Source organism: Cavia porcellus, unplaced genomic scaffold, assembly GCF_034190915.1.
Source record: "Cavia porcellus strain 051 isolate PalLab524CR breed Dunkin Hartley unplaced genomic scaffold, mCavPor4.1 scaffold_8, whole genome shotgun sequence".
Taxonomy (NCBI): domain Eukaryota; kingdom Metazoa; phylum Chordata; class Mammalia; order Rodentia; family Caviidae; genus Cavia; species Cavia porcellus.
Window position 1 is genome coordinate 12,072,843 of NW_026947491.1, and position 15,068 is coordinate 12,087,910.

The window sequence follows — 15,068 nt, forward strand, 5'->3', positions numbered from 1 at the left end:
GATGGCCCCTCGCTCACTAGCCTCTGTACCTTGCAAGCAGCCCAATGCACCTCCAGCCCACTGAGTAACCAACCACTGGGCAGGAGCTGGGGTCAGACTGGGATTTGCTGTCCAGGGCTCACTTCCACCCCTGGGCATTCTAAGGGAAAGATTAAATCACTGCTACCTTTGGCCTTGCCATTTATGTCTTTCACTTCCAAATTCCTGCTTCCCATCCAAAAGACTTAGCTCATCTCCCTATGGTGGAAAGAAAGGCAGGGAGCAAAGACAGCCACACAGTAAGGCCAAAGAAAGGCAAGAAGGAACCCCAGGCTGCCTGAGGTCCAATGCAAAGCCAAGCTCTGTACACAGCAACAAACATTTCTGGACAAAGGAGGGACAATGCCGATAAGGCTCAAATGCCTTTTTTTTTTTTTTTTTTTTTTTTTTTTTAAGACACAGGGTGTCACTTTGCAGTTCAAACTGGCCTTAAACTATGTAGCCCAGGCTGGCCTTGAACTCCTCCTGCCTCAGCCTCCCGAGTGCTGGGATTACAGAGGTTCACTATCAGCCCCTGGCTTCAGCTGCCTTCTAAGGTCTGGATGATCAAATGTCTCCTCCTGCTTCTCCACACAGCTCCCCACCTCTAAATGCACCATTGCTTTTTCTGCAAACCACAGGGCGCAGGGAGGGCCAAGGGAGTATGGGAACCACCCTCCTTGCATCCAGAAAACTACTTCTGCCTCCCTCCCCATTCTCTGACCCAGGCTCGCCACAAGAAGCACCTGGACAGGCAAAGACCAGGCCTGGATTCGCAGCCTGTCTCCACACACCAAGGTCTGGATCTCCTAGGCCTCTATTTCCATAAATCCCAGCAGGGTCCTAGGATCAACCTGAAATGGGACTACTGGGAAGCCCGTTAAGGACCACCCCTCGTCTTCCTCCCCCAGGAGGTCACACCAGGTCAGAGGTCAGAGGCAGACCCTCGGACAAAGGGAAGCCTGCCTAGGGCTTGGGCTTCAAGGAGGACCATGCAGGGAGTGGGTAGGTAGACACCATAGGTCATTTCAGGTTGCAAACACCTGAGGAAGACAGACTCCAGGGAGGACAGGTTCTGCTGGGCTCCTGGCTTGGCTCCACCTGTGTGAGGCCTGCAGGGAGGAAGAGGGGAAGAGCCTCATAGCGGAAGGGTGTGGTGGAAGGGCTGCTCATTCCACAGAGGCAGAGCAGGGTGATCCAGCCCCAAGGTCATGTGCCTACCACTGCCCACACCTGCTCAAGGTCCCACCTTCTCTGGAGGGACCAAGCCCTCAAGACACTCAGGACAGGAGCCTTGGGGGACGCTGCATATTTAGTCCTCAAGGCTGTGGCTTGAGGCAAAGGTAAGGCCAACCTAGGTCCCGGCAGCTGTGCTTGGGCAGGAGGGACAGGAAGAGCACAAAGGCTGGCTGGGCTCTGTCAGCACTGCCACGTGCCTGCTTCTCCACAGGTCAGGACTTCGGCCCACTGGTTTTGCTTTCTGTTTTCCATCCAAAGGAAAACCAACGGAAACCTTAGGTAAGAAACAAGAGGGAAAGCGCAGCAAGGCTCCCTGGGCCACCTGTCTCGTGAGGGACACAGCCCAGGATGACCCCCTCTCTGCTATGGGGACACTGGAGCTGCAGATACCACAGAGGGAGACCCAGGGTCCCCAACTGCATGCTGTGGCCAGGATGCCTGCTGCAGGCAGAGAACAGAAATCATCCAGCTCCAAAAGGCTGAGTCCCAGGGCTGGTGCTACCTGCTGTGATGCTATTGTGTATGGTACTTTCTCTGCCTCCAGCAACTTGAGACTGAGATGCCCAGCAGGGCCTTGCCCCCTTGGTTCTGCTGGTCCCAGCCCCTCAGCTGGGATTCAAGAAGGTTGAATTCTGTGAGTGACTGAAAATGGTGGACTGTGCCAAGTGAGAGGTCAAGAGTAGAGGTTGGGGGCAGACTGGGATTTGCTGTCCAGGGCTCACCTCCACCCCTGGGCATTCTAAGGGAAAGATTAAATCACTGCTACCTTTGGTCTTGCCATTTATGTCTTTCACTTCCAAATTCCTGGTCAAGAGTCAAGAGTGGGGGGTAGGGCACCGGACCATCTGGGCTCTCACCCACCTACAGGATGGCCTTGAAAATTCACTTCTCTGGAGCTCTGGATGCAAAATTCTGTGACAGTGGTAGCTTTACAAGAGTTTGTCCTTCAATTATCTTTCCAAGGAAGACATCATACATTTGAATGGATGTGATACAGCAGATTGCTTTTTTTTTTTTTTTTTTTTTTTTGAAGAATGTAAGATTTCTGCCTAAAAGCCTCAAAAATAAATGATTAGTTCTGTCAGGTATAGTGGTACATACCTGTAATCCTAGCATTTGAGAGGCTGAGGCAGGAAAATCGCTCCAAGTGTGAGGCCAGCCTGAGTTACACAGTTAAGTTTAAAAAAAAAAAAAAATCACTAGTTCTTACTCTTGTAAATGACAAGCTATAACCCACTCTGACTAAAAATGAACAATCAGTAATAACAGAAGGTAATTTTTAACTAACAGCTCCGCTCCATTTCCCTATGTTGGAAATACCTGGAAAGAAATGAAGTGTGTTTGGACACAATGCTGTACCCCAAAGTCAGGGTGTGGCAAGGTCCACCAGCAAAAGGGGGCTGGTACCCGAGAGCCCTCACCTGGCACAGCACCAGCAGCACACCGGGCTGAGTACCACACTTCTCAGCAGAGAAGGCAGGGCAGGACCACGACCACATGGAAGCGAGGGTCAGGGGTATCGCAGTATTCCTCCAAGGTCACAGAGGTGAAGCCAGGACACCACTCCTAGGTTTTCCTTTCATAGCTCCTGGCCCATTGCTCTTTCTGATGCCAGGTGCTGTTTCCTGAGTCTGTTCAAAGTGAACTGTTATTAAAAAGTTGAGAAACAACGAACCAACAACAACCACAAAAAGTTCCACTTGGGCAAGTATTTTTAAAAAGATCTGCAGTAGCTCCATCACATGGGTTAGGCAGCCACCACTGCCAAACAGTCTCTACTTTCAGATTTAAAATTTCCACAAACTCCAGGTACAGAGGTACACGCCTATAATCTCACCACTCTGGGAGACTGTGGCAGGAGGATAACAAATTTGAGTTCAGCATGGGAAATGTAGCGACTTAACAAGACCCTGTCTCAAAAACGGGTTGGGACTGCAGCTCAGTGCAAGGCCTTGAGTTCAATGGGGGACTGAGGGCTGTCAGAATCCCTAGAGGCAGTTGAGACCCTAGAGGACAAAGACTAGAGCATGAGCTCCCTTTAGTACAAAACCAAGGTGTTCCATAGTATCTCGGTGCCAGCATGTCCTGCTCAGGGATGGCCACAGTGGACAACCAGGTGGAAAGGGGCAAAGCCGGAGTACACACAGGACACCTGGCCCCACTGTGCCTCCGTCACTGGCCCAGTGTCCTTCAAACCCAAGCCTCTGTGTGCAGTGGATTAAAACGGTCCCTCACTAGAACACAGAGGGTCCCAATGCATTAGACGGTTTCCTCCAGCAAGGCCCTGGGAACCCAGAGGCCGCTTCCGTTCACCTGGGATGGTGCCAGAGGCTCACATTCTCTGCAGACTTCCACTGTACAAGCCAGAGGCGATTCTGATTTGTACCAATAAACAGATGCAGACAGCCAAGGGCAGTCTTTAAAAGCATAGCTGAAAGCTCTGATAGAGTAAGAAATCAGCCCCAATTGTCTACCGACAATGCCACAGACTGTTCCCTCACAGCTCTTATCTCAAATGCGTTGGGCAAGAAGCCCCTGAGCCACAAGTCAGCAGCTGACGGGTCTGTGAGGCGCTGATCCTGTGTACAGCTGGCTCTGCCTTGCCCAACCTTTAGCTGATGGCAATCGTGCACGCACATACAGGCACGCATGCACACACTGCACACCAATGGCGCATGTCTTAGCACTGTCGAAGCATTCATTTCTTTTTCTTCATTGTTCAGAGTCACACTTGGCACACAGTTGGACCTCACTAAATGAGCTCACCGGGCCATCAGGACACCTCGGTCTTCTGCCAGAGACCCAGAGGTAGCTTTTCTCCTGCACCTTGGTAAATGTTGGGACATCTAAATGTGCTGCTGATTAGGAAGAGTGCATTGGCCATCTAGCAGTTCTGGTCTACACACACACACACACACACGCCTCTATCAGCACACAAGCTGACCTCAAAGCTGTGTGCTGAGCAGCTACAATCTACAAACTTCTCAAGGAGCGATGCCTAGCATGTTGTCCATAGGCATCCCCTAAGTCAAAGGCTGGCACTGCACAGCACACTGGAGTACCAGCCGCATAGGGGAAAGTATGCATGGCTATAGGAGGTGTACAAAAGAGTGCAGATTTTTTCGAAAACTTTTTAATAACTGATGAAAATACTAAAGATTGTTTTTTAAACTGTGAAAATGATGTAAAAACTCTCAAGAACCTCTTAGAAACTTTAGGGGCCCATGCTAATTCTATCCCAAATTGCCTTCACAATCTTAGGCAAGTCCTTTGTATACTATAAAACCGGATGAAGTCAGACTCCAGAGTCTCTGGGCGTCACCTGCCAAATCTGTGGCCAGGACACATGGGACCATGGGACTCTTTATACTGCAGTCTACTTACATCAGACCGAGCATCCCCCAGGACAAGAGGCCTTCTCTTTTAAGTAAATTGTAGGCTATGGCTTCTTTAAATTTCCCCAATAAGAATGATTTATCTCAGCTCCAGAAACACATACAATATTACCCTGCAACATGGATTCCGGAATCTCCTTTCAGATTATTGCTATTTAAATGTTCAATTTCTCTTGGCAGCCTCTTCCAGTGAAATGCACATAATACATTAGGGTATTACGCCTCCCATCTATAACGCAACTTACATGGTGTAAGTCTGGACATCTAGGTCAAAGAAAATATTCAAAGGCCCAGGAAAACATACTGAGCTCTGCTAGTTCCTAGGAAATACAAATTCAACTCCACTCAGATTCTATCACACATCCACTGCAGTAACAAAGGGGGTTGAAAATACCAAGTGTTATAGGGATGTGAAAGACCACAACTCATACACTGCTTGTGGAAATAAAAAATCTATAGCCACTCTAGAAGACAGAATAGTAGTCCCATATAAAGTGACATACTCTTTAGCACACAGAATCCCAGCAGTCCCATTCCCAGGTGCACAAGTCAGAAACTGAAACATCTGTCTACGCAAAGCCCTGTACTCAAATGTTCACAGCAGCTCTACTTATAATGCCAGCACAGCAAAAGAACCCAGGTACCCATCACTTGATGAACTGGTAACAAATAATTATGGTTTATCCATATAACTGGAAGAGTATTCAGTAATAAAAAGGACTGATTTAAGGACACAGGCAATAGAGCTGGGTGATGCAATGGAAGATTACATGCTGTATAACTCCACCCACATGAAATTCTAAGCAGATAAACCCATAATGGCAGCAGGTTAGTACCATGGGAGGGGGCAGGTGGGCACTTCTGAGACAGCCTCTGCTACATTCTCATGGTCCAGGTGTGTACATGATGAGACCCATGCCAAAGCTCACTAAATGAAAACTCCACTGCATGCATAGCATACCCCAGGTTAAGCTGATTTTAAAAAACAGTTTTAAAGCATGACTTTTGTTTCTCTGGAGCCTCAGGACAGGGTGGCTGAGGGCAGTGGAGGAGCCTTCTGAGGGCTGGAGTGACCTGTGAAAGTCAGGACATTTGTATAGGACTGATGTCTGGACCTGTGCACTATCAGCATGGATCTCAATGCCTTACAGTCTCTCAACAGCCTTTAAATCCACTTTCCTACATCTCACTGATCTGCCAGTTCCTGTTGGGTGTCATCTTGTCTGTGTGGTTACTTAAGCTCCAAACTGTTCCAACAGCAAGGCCTCAGCCACCCGCTGGCCCTGCCTGGCCCAGTGACCCCCCTCAGTACCTCTCTTTCCTGGCACAGAGGGGACACTGCTTCCAGCAATTCCCACAGGGAAAGTGTTTCACACAAGGGACACTCTTAACTTGTACTAGTCAGCACGTCTTGAGCATGTCTGATTTATTACAAAACACTGATGACAGAAAGTCAGAGAACTACAGCTGATGATTTTAGGACAATCTTTTTTTCCTGTAAGAAAAGGAAACATGGAGCAGGGCTGGCACACTTCCTGTTCCAAAGCTCATCACAGTCTGCCTTTGGCTGTTTCCTGTCCTGCCCACACCACCAGCAAACCCCACAGCAGTCTCTCTCCTGCCAATTCCCTCAACAACAGGCAGCTGCTGGGTTCATTCACTGCAGCCACCGAACCCTCGTGTCACTTGGTTCCGCTCACAGTGTTCCATGACAGGCCCAAAGGTCCCCCAAGAACTCGACAAGGTTAGCTCCCTTTAACCTCTCCCTGGGTCACTGAGTCCCAGCCCACCGCCTAGGCGGGGTAGAGGGAGAAGGAAAAACCAGCCGAGGCTGTGCATCTTAGTGAAGTGTGACATACACAATGGCGGGGAGGGATGCTAAGGATCGAATCCAAGGCCTCAGCGCTGAGCTCCACCCCCAGCCATTTTTGCTTTATTTTGGGGCAGGGTCTTGTTAAGTCTCTAAATTGCCCAGGCTGGCCTTAAAGTTCCAGCAATCCTCCTCCCAGAGAGCTAAGATTATAGGTATGAGCCACCGCAGCTGACTTAAAACACATGTAGTCATGAAACATGCAAAACCTGCTCAGTGGACACCACAGACTGGCTGAGCTGGGGCCCAGGGCCATGCAACAAGCAGCCCAAGTCCCAAGGTTTGAATAGCACTGAGGGCAGAGATGCCCAGAGCAGCAGGGAGCAATGTGCAAAAGGAGCAGAGTGCAGGACAGCGAGTCCAGAGCTCAGCACCGGCCTCATCACAGAACCGTAGCCAACTTCTCTGTAAAATGTGCGGCAGGGAGCCACAAGCCATTTAAGCCCACATAAAAACTCCCTCGATGCACTCCCTCCCTGGGCCCAGTCTGTCTTTCCCACTTACCAGGATCTCTCTCCACCCTATCATGCTGCTCCTACCAGCTCATTCCCCACAGCCCATGGGTCTCTGTGCCTAGTGCTTTTACTGATTCTTACCTCATCTCCAACACAAGCCCCATCCCATCCTTCAAGATCCCCCAACCCTCTTTCTTAGAGAGCCCTCTGTACTCCATGAGCTCCCCATACTCTGTGCCTATTCAAATCAGCATTGCCCCTGCTGGCCCTAGACTTTGCTGTTTTAGGCTATGGCCTGTGTCTGCATGCCAGTGTCCTTGGGTTCTGCTCATGGGTGGCCTGTGGGACCCACACTGCATTTCAGCTGCATAGCCCCTGCTCCTCAGCAGGTAAGAGTCCATTCCACGAGTCTGAAGAGTGAAGATGAAGACTGCACTCCAGTCCATCACTGGTCTCTCCGGGCGCTTCTGCTCTCCCCCATGTCTGACAGCTGTATGTGGTCTCAGCTTCAAAGATCACCACCCTGCATGACCATGTGAGCCAAGTGATGCACCCTCATCTTCCCTAAGAAAAATTCTCAGCTTCTTGAGTGATTGCAAGTCCAAGGCCCTAGGCCTGCTTACGGGCCCTGGGCTGGCATTGAATCCATCTCACGTCACACATGACACACACAGTGCTAGATGAGCCCCAGGGGTTCCAGCAATGACAGCAAGATTATCCTGATTTACATGTCCTGTCCTCCGTGCCTGGAATAGAGTCTGTGGTCAAACGTCACTCCCTGCACTAGCAATGATGACCACATGTGATCACTGTCCCACTCCACAGCTGACAGGATTTTATTTTAAAACCACTTTGAAGCTAACAATGATGATGAGAGTTGCTGTCCCTGGGGGGATCGTGTGTATTGATTTAGCTTTAAGACAAACCTACGAAGCAGTCACGGCAGGTATTTTCCCTTCAGAGTGAAAGTGAGGCTCAAGTGAGTAAGTACTTTCCAAATATGAAATATGGTACAGAGAGGCACTGATGGTCCCCAAATGCTGCCCTTTGTGCACCCCAGTGAGTGACCTTCTGACGACTCAGAGATGGCAGCGTGATGTTCCCATACCCTTCTTACAGGTCTACCATAGCACCAGACTAAAAAACAAACCCCGGAAGCTTCACAGTGTTTGTAGGGCAACCCCTCCCTTACTGTCCCCTGCAGCACCCTCCAGAGAGCCCCTCTCCTCGGAAGTGGCAGCACATCCAGTCTCACTCAGCCACCTAGGAACGTCAGCTTACAAGGGTGCTCCCTTAGGTGCTGGCAGCTGCTATGAGCTTACCCATTTTCTGCCCCATCCTGCTAAGTCACAGATGCAAAATCCACATGGTGAGTCAACCTGTCATTTCCTCTGCAGGAACTGTCCTGTGACCTCAGCAAGATCCTTGCTCAAGGACAGTCTTGGCAAGTTCCCAGGGGAGTGTTGGTAACAGAATCAGCCTTAATCCTTTCAAATTATTCTGCCTGAGCACAAGACGAGCCCAAGTACACAGTTCAAGGGCATAAGTGTGTACGCACTAGATGCCTGGTCCTCCTAGAAACGAGGGCTGCTGCATGGGTAAAGCTGAGCGTGGGAGATGGGAGAACAGTGGGGCTGGCGAGGAGAAGGTCAGGCTGAGCCAGGCACCTCTGAGCAAGAGGCAGGGTACTCTAGGTTCCCTGCATACCTAACACCCTCACCAGGGAGTCCTAAGGGTTAGAGAAAGTCCTACAGCACAAAGAGCAAGGCATCAGGTCACTAATGTGGAGCAAAGCAAGCAACCGAATTGAACAGGCCCCAAAGAAGAGGAAGTCCAGGGCCAGCCAGGTCCAGCAGCAACTGGCATAGGGCCTGACCAAGAGGCAACTTTATGGTACCTGCGCAGGCCAGTCCACAGAATATGCCATCTGTCCAGCAGGTAGTAGAAGTGGACCTCTTCTACACCTAGAATTCTAGGCGTCTGAAACATAAAAGAGGTGGGATTCCAGAAGACACAGGTGTGCATCATTTAACCTGAATACTATCTCTGTGAATTTGGAGCTGTGACACACACGAGGTCCAACACATGGCTCAAGACAGGGTCCCCAGCCAGAAAGAATATGCTACCTAACTGAATAAGCAAATATACCACCTAGCTGTATATGCAAGCTACTTGTCCAGCAGCTAGGAAAACTTACCAAGCAACTGACAGGCAGATGTGAGTGAAGCTAGTATAGAAAAAAGGGCAGGAAGCAGAACAGATGGCCAGGGCCAGGTGTGGTGGCACACATCTGTCATCCCAGTGCTCAGAGGTTGAGGCAGGAGTATCACTGCGAGTTCGAGGCCAGCCTGAACAGTGAAACTCTATCTCAAAAAGACAAAAAGTAAAATAAAAAGGACAAACCGCCATCCCAGGGAGGCCTACAACTGCCAACTCCAGTCTCATCTAAGACAGCGCTGACCTAACAGCCCTGGGGAGGCACTGCAGTCTATACACATACAGAGGAAGGGACTTGGACTCAAAAAGTCAGCCTCCAGTGGGTCACTCACCAAGGAGATGGCAGGAATAACCAAGATTCACACCATGGACTCAGTTCCTCCATATTTCAATATTTCCCCCCATACCTAAAAAAGGAAAAGATTTATTATCCATTAATTATCCGGGAAAAATGACACCAAAATAGCAAAGCACTCTTTAAAGAAAGCACCTTAGTTAGAAATCCCAGAGAAAACAAGTTTACATTTTCTGTCTTACTAAAAAGAGAATGCTGATTCAATTCTGCCCCAATACTCGGGCTTGATGGGCACGCACAGGGTTCCTCTGCAGAAAGCTCACTGGCTTGGTCTTGATGATAGGGTGGGGTACATAAACTGCTCCATAGTGCTCGCCCTCTATGCCACCTGCCTCACTGCCATAGGGGAGCCCCACCCGCTACCCCAATAGCTGTAAATTCGTCTGCTGTCTGGTCAAGACGCCAGGGAAGCTGAGCTTGGAGGCCTCTCCTGTGACTTCCGGTCCCTGGGTAGGTTCCAGACGGCTATGGCTAAGGTTGCTAAGAGGCTGATCTTGGATAAGTGGAGCGTAATAAAGCCTAAGAGGTGGGAGGACCCATTCTAAGGAGGTTATCAGAGCGTGCATGTATGGAGGGAAACGGTATGGGGACAGAAAATGACCATTTCCTGGATCCACTGAGCTTAAGAGCAGATTTTAAACCCAAAAGACATGGAATCCGGAACAAAGGATCTACCAAGGGCCGGAAACTGTTAGCCGCACCCGGAAATGGCCTGCATATGCTGTTTCATTTCACTAATGACCTGGTGCCATCCCCAAACCTCAGACTGAGGAGTCTGAGAATGAGACTGAGGAGACACATGAGCCTGAGAGAGGCAGTGGGATTTGAACCCCAGCACCTGAGCTCCAGGGCCCACCTGTGCCCCTTACACTAAACTATCGTGCATGTTTTAACAGATGCTGCCAGCAAATCCAGAGAAGCACTCAAATCAAAAAGCTAAGCTACAGACAAGCAGCACATGAGGTAATAAGGTCCCAGGGCCAATATCCTATTAGTAGGCGAATTGCTAAACTGATTCGCCTCCTGCAAATGAGGATGGCAGACTAAGACTCCTCAGGTATCTGTGGGCAGGAGTTGATCCAAGATGGTGGCCTCCTTAATAGAGGGGCAGAGGGCTCCTTCTGGTCAGCCTGCAGCTGCCACCATCCCAGTACCCGATCTGTGCAGCTGGTGCCTGAGAACTTATGAGCAGACACACCTCTATCAGCCAATGCACACGTCTCGATTGAGAATATTTCTGGGCAGTTTTCTAAGACTTCCTCCTGGGCTGTAAAAGCCATTAACTTCTTGGGAAGTTAAAGAAGAGCCCGGCCAGGTGGGTAAGGATTGAGGGCAGCAGGGAGAGGAAAGGGAAGGGAGGTGTGTACACTGAGGAAAACTGGACTGAGACATTCAATGGGACTCTAGACTCTGGCCTCAGGATGAAATCCTAAACACCTGAGTAATTAAAGTCTCACACAGAGCCCACACCTGTCATCCCAGCACTCTGGGAAGCTGAAGAAGGATCACGAGAGCAAGCCAGGCCTGGACAACTTAAGTGTCCTTGCAAGACCCTGCCTCAACATTAAAAAATAAAAAATAATTTTGAAAATTCTGAACAGTTTACTTGCTCAGTGAAGTGCATGGAAATTTAAAAGTTACATTAGTTCACAAACTCGCCTATTAATTTTTTTTTTTAATTTACAAACAAAAAGAATTGCTCTGGGCATGCCAGTGCACACCTGGAATCCCAGCACTCAGAGAGGCTGAGGCAGGAGAATTGCTCAGAGTTCAAGGCCAGCCTGGACTAAAAGTGAGAGTGTGGCTCAAAACCAAGCATACTGGGGCAAAGTCAAGACCCCTAAGCCAGGTCTACTGCCAACTATCATAGGGCTGCTTCTCCAGCCCAGGCCACACTCCACTCCTGTCCTTTTAAATGTAAATAATCATCCCCTCCAGAGGCCCTTTTAAGGTTTTATTACACAATCAAATGTTGTGGCACACGGCTATAATTTCTGCATTCTGGGATGGGAGGATCACAAGTTCCAGCCCAGGCTAAACAATTCTGTAAGACTTTATCGTAAATCAAAAAAATTTTTAAAGAGGGTAAGGAACCAGGATGTGGCCCTGTGCACAGGCCCGGGGTTCAGGTCCCATCTATAATACACCCCAAAATGTAGGGCATCTTGGCTCCAACTACCACTGCAATCATTCACTGTGCCGCAGGCCGAATCCCTGCCTAGCATTGGCAGAGAATGACACAGAGTCTGTCTTTGCAAGCGTTGGCCACTATCATTCCAGTGGCCAGCACGTGGCACATAGCAGAGAGATGACACGATGAGGAGCAAAAGAACAGAGCACTGCAGCCCGGATGCCCATCAGGACCTGTGGCAGGCAGGGATGAAAGGCCAGTGCTGCGGTGCATACAGGAGAGTCAGGAAGGTGGCGATGGCACCTGAATCACGCATGCACACGCAGGGGTGACCTAGAAACCGAGTGTTGATTACAGAGAAAGCTGTCATCACTTAGAGAAAGGACTGAAAATAAATGTATGACTAATCTTTCAGGGTTTGTTTTCCCAAACACTCCACGCCCAGCTTTGGGTGAATGACCCAGAGGAAGCACAGAACAAATCAACAGGCTGTGGAGGCGGGTGGCCCAGCCCCTAGCCCACCCTGGGGCCCAAAATCAGCAACAACAGCTCAGAAAAACACCTTCCTCAGGTGGGGGGGCACACACCTGTAATTCCACAGCTCAGGAGGCTGAGGCAGGAAGTTCAGGCAGTCTGAGGCCAGTCCGGGCTACACAGTGAGTTCAATACCTAACATCCTCTTTCAACAGCGCCCGGAGCAGTCCTAGAGCATAAGTTCTGCCACAGGAGGGGCACTCTACTCGTGTCCAGTCAAGCCCAGCTCCTGCCAACCCTGTGGACGATGCTGCCATGGTGGGTGCATAAGCACCCACCAAATACTACATATACATCCCAGCAGCCAGTGCCCCCAAATCCCATGTTGTGGCCCATGCCAACTTGCCCTGGGGCCACACCACACACAGGCCTGTCTTTCACATGGTCGTGGGGGTTCCATCAGTGCCGACTACATGCACTACATGTGGCCCTGTAAGACAAGCAATCTTTCTTGGCAGGAAGGGTAAGTGACCAAGACAAGGCCATGGTTTCATGAGGTCTTAGGATGGAGTGAAAAGATCTGGCTGTACCACACTGCAACTCATGCACAATGAATCCACTGCCTGCTCTTCTGAACACTCTTCAAATCTGCCTGGCCTCTCCAGCGAGTACTGGCTGGGTCGCACATGTGATATGGGCACTGTGTGTTCTCATCATGAGCTCTTACAGCCTAAAATCGCGTATAGAGAGTCCGCAGGCCCTGCTCTGCCTGCTCAGGTTAATATCCATGGGCTCTCCCAAAGGTGAGTGTTGTACTTGAATAATCTTTCTTTCAGATCTGAATAAATTCTACTTCTTTTAATGAAGGATTTATGTCAAAGTAACTTTTCCACTAATAAAGACGACATCATATATCCATCTATCATGGGTATACACATACATGTGTACTTCATAAAGACTAACATCCACACACACCCTACCTCTTGTAGTAAGAAAGGTCAAACTGTGCCGGACTTGGGCCACCTGACTTCCTAACTCCACCAATCCGTCCCCTACAAACTCACTGTGAGCCTAGAAGGTGCACAGAGCATGCTAAGCAGAGTCAGGCTGGTTGGTGAATAAACAAGGGAAGCAGTGAGGGAATGACTGCACACACAGCAACCTAATGCACTGCTTCTGCCTCAGCTCAATTCAAGTAGGAACAAAACAACCTTGAGCTCCTAATGGAAACACTACCTCATTCTGCAGCCCACAACTCCCTGTAAAACACAGTTACACCTTTGATCTTCTATCGACCTAGATCTGGGAAGTATTTTAATTAAATTTATATGCATGACATACAGATAGCAGATGCTTTTAAACCAAGTAACATTTTACCAGTTACTCCTGCGATTTAGTCACACTTTCCATGTGAGTTCCTAAGCCAGCAGTGATTATGATCTGTGGATAAAAATGTACATTACATGCAAAGCACCAAGACAAAGCTTTCCTATTCTTGGAAACTGAAGTATAAATCCTTGTGAATCCCTATGCCTTCTTGCTGTAAGGCTGAAAGCCATCGCTCAGGGTGGCCCAAACTAAAGGACACAAAGCCACCTCTGCCTCTTTAATTTTTTTTCAACAAAAATTAGCTCTGTGTTGTTTGTCATGGGCCTCTGCTACATTCATGCAGGAGCTGGGGCACACAAAGGTCTTATGCCTTCCTGTGCATTAGCTGACCTGACAACTGTCACATAATCAAAACCTACTTCCCAGCATCATGCTCCCCAGAGGGTAATTTTCCTCTATGTGAGAGAAAAGAAAATTCTGTTGGAGTCATAGAAGAAACAAAAAAGATAGGAAAACAACAATCAGCATTAGATTTCCCCCCTAGATTCTCTCTTGCATTACAGCCAGACATGAGCTTTCAGAGCACACTTTGAACAACGACCTCCTTGGCCACCCAACACTCTCTGTGCAGCTCAGGACAAGGATGGGAGAACAGAATTGGACTGTGCCAACACAAGTCACTCCCTGCAGCCAGGCTGAGGGACGTCAGGTGTCCATGGACATGGAGTAGATCAAGCTGCTGCAGGGTGCTGGGTGTATTCCCAGTGTGCAACACCCAGGTCCCAAGCTATGACAAAAGAAGCACATCCCCAGAGGTTACTGTGCATTTGGGTGCACTTATGGAATGCCACCACCATACACACGCACACCCACCCCCACACACACACACAATATCAGACCTTCACCTCCTCTGTTCACATAAGGAAGCTAGATAGAGCTAAAAGTGGCTAAACACCTTGCCTGAAGGGACAGAACTACCGAACAGTACTTCAGGTTTGAAGTTCCCAAGTGTCCCTCAGTTATCTAATATGCTCCCTGCTCTAAGCAAACTGTATGGACCATAACATACGCAGCCTGGAGGCCCTCTGCCTGCCAAGGAGTCAGAGCTCTTTCTGCCCATTGGATTAGAATGCCTTCCCTTCCTTCTGCTCCCTTCCCTGGATTTAGTAACATACCTGGCACATAGCAGTTACTTAGTATGTGTTGGCTGAGTTGAAAAATCCACAGATCTGCAAGGGAAAACTACAGAACATCTTTTCACTGGCATGGGCATTAAATTAACTTGCATCAATGGACTTCATTTTTGTGTACGGATATATGAACACTTAACTCCAACTATGCATGACACCATCGCTCACCATGCAAAGTGACAAGGAGACAATACTCACCAGAGAATAGTCACAGAAAATGAAGGTTTCACATGCATCACAAGCCGAACAAATTTCTACTACTTAATGTCCTTAAAATATCTTCCTGGACATAGCTAAATTAAGAAAGAAGATTGATATCCTAAAAGATACACGTGAGAGCTCAGAATATTTCACTTTGGAATGCTTTCTCTGATATTCAGATATTTCTGTGAAAG

The 15,068-nt window shown here is 48.9% G+C and overlaps 1 protein-coding gene across 9 annotated transcripts in view; it reads right to left on the minus strand.

Moving 5' to 3' along the window:
- Positions 1 to 15,068, minus strand: part of Asap2 (ArfGAP with SH3 domain, ankyrin repeat and PH domain 2) — a 133,965-nt gene that overhangs the window by 89,619 nt on the left and 29,278 nt on the right. For 4 of the 9 annotated variants that reach the window (XR_010049131.1, XR_010049132.1, XM_063254364.1 and 1 more), the window contains one exon: positions 9,527 to 9,601. The exons of the other annotated variants lie outside the window; for them this stretch is intronic. The gene's annotated coding sequence lies outside the window, so the exon portion shown is untranslated. The remainder of the gene's footprint in view (positions 1 to 9,526; positions 9,602 to 15,068) is intronic. 9 annotated transcript variants of the gene reach the window in all.